Here is a 2500-nt window from a genome sequence, read left to right as displayed (position 1 = left end):
CTTGGAAGTACAGGGTGGTTTTAGAAGAGGTAAGGGTTGTATGAATCAGATTTTTACAGTTAGGCAGATATGCGAGAAATATTTAGCAAAAGGTAAGGAGGTGTATGTTGCGTTTATGGATCTGGAGAAAGCATATGATAGAGTTGATAGGGAAGCAATGTGGAATGTGATGAGGTTATATGGAGTTGGTGAAAGGTTGTTGCAAGCAGTGAAAAGTTTCTACAAAGGTAGTAAAGCCCGTGTTAGAATAGGAAATGAAGTGAGTGATTGGTTTCCGGTGAGAGTGGGGCTGAGACAGGGATGTGTGATGTCGCCGTGGTTGTTTAACTTGTATGTTGATGGAGTGGTGAGAGAGGTGAATGCTCGAGTGCTTGGACGAGGATTAAAACTGGTAGGCGAGAATGACCATGAATAGAAGGTAAATCAGTTGTTGTTTGCGGATGATACTGTACTGGTAGCAGACACAGAAGAGAAGCTTGACCGACTAGTGACAGAATTTGGAAGGGCGTGTGAGAGAAGGAAGTTGAGAGTTAATGTGGGTAAGAGTAAGGTTATGAGATGTACGAGAACGGAAGGTGGTGCAAGGTTGAATGTCATGTTGAATGGAGAGTTACTTGAGGAGGTGGATCAGTTTAAGTACTTGGGGTCTGTTGTTGCAGCAAATGGTGGAGTGGAAGCAGATGTACGTCAGAGAGTGAATGAAGGTTGCAAAGTGTTGGGGGCAGTTAAGGGAGTAGTAAAAAATAGAGGGTTGGGCATGAATGTAAAGAGAGTTCTATATGAGAAAGTGATTGTACCAACTGTGATGTATGGATCGGAGTTGTGGGGAATGAAAGTGACGGAGAGACAGAAATTGAATGTGTTTGAGATGAAGTGTCTAAGGAGTATGGCTGGTGTATCTCGAGTAGATAGGGTTAGGAATGAAGTGGTGAGGGAGAGAACGGGTGTAAGAAATGAGTTAGCGGCTAGAGTGGATATGAATGTGTTGAGGTGGTTTGGCCATGTTGAGAGAATGGAAAATGGTTGTCTGCTAAAGAAGGTGATGAATGCAAGAGTTGATGGGAGAAGTACAAGAGGAAGGCCAAGGTTTGGGTGGATGGATGGTGTGAAGAAAGCTCTGGGAGAAAGGAGGATAGATGTGAGAGAGGCAAGAGAGCGTGCTAGAAATAGGAATGAATGGCGAGCGATTGTGACACAGTTCCAGTAGGCCCTGCTGCTTCCTCCGGTGCCTTAGATGACCGAGGAGGTAGCAGCAGTAGGGGATTCAGCATTATGAAGCTTCATCTGTGGTGGATAATGTGGGAGGTTGGGCTGTGGCACCCTAGCAGTACCAGCTGAACTCGGTTGAGTCCCTGGTTAAGCTGAAGGAACGTAGAGTAGAGGTCCCCTTTTGTTTTGTTTCATTGTTGGTGTCGGCTACCCCCCAAAATTGGGGGAAGGTCCTGGTTATATGTATGTATGTATGTATGTATGTGTATATATATATATATATATATATATATATATATATATAGATATATATATATATATATATATATATATATATAGATATATATATATATATATATATATAGATATATATATATATATATATATATATATATATATATATAGATATATATATATATATAGATATATATATATATATATATATCTATATATATATATATATATATAGATAGATAGATAGATAGATAGATATATATATATATATATATATATATATATATATATATATATATATATACACACACACATATATATATATATATATATATATATATATATATATATAATGTATATATATATATATATATATATATATATATATATTGTATAGTGTAAATATATATAAGTATTATATACAGTTGGTCCCCTTTCTACGCAGGGGTTAGGTGACACAGACACGAGCGAAGAGCAAAAATGTGTGAATACTTGGTGCCCTAGGGTGGGTTAACTCAAACCCTCCCCAAACACAGACCACTGCCTAGGTGCAGTTGACTAACACACTAGGTAACCCACTGTACTGCATTACAATTTCATTTGGTCTCTATAATGGTATTGTATTTCATACTACTGTGCTTTTCAGAGGTAACTGTAAATTATTAACAGCTTCAGTACAAGGTAAGACGACTCGTAACATGAAAGTCATCGCCACACCACCCAATTTAGATTTTAGTTTATATATGAAAGATTTATTTTAATGTTGTTACTGTTCTTAAAATATTCTAAGTTGCTCATTACTTCTTTTGTTGTTTATTTCCTTTCCTCACTGGGCTATTTTCCCTGTTGGAACACTTGGGCTTATAGCATCTTGCTTTTCCAACTAGGGTTGTACCTGAGCAAGTAATAATAATAATAATAATAATAATAAAACCACAAAACACTAGTTCGTATCTGACAACACTCCATGATATTGTCGAGTATCATCATCATCTCCTTCCACGCCTATTGACGCAAAGGGCCTCGGTTAGATTTTGCCAGTCATCTCTATCTTGAG

The sequence above is a fragment of the Palaemon carinicauda genome, chromosome 5 (assembly GCF_036898095.1).
Source record: "Palaemon carinicauda isolate YSFRI2023 chromosome 5, ASM3689809v2, whole genome shotgun sequence".
Lineage (NCBI taxonomy): Eukaryota > Metazoa > Arthropoda > Malacostraca > Decapoda > Palaemonidae > Palaemon > Palaemon carinicauda.
The sequence above is the reverse complement of the archived record's forward strand: the minus strand, read 5'-3'. Positions refer to the sequence as shown.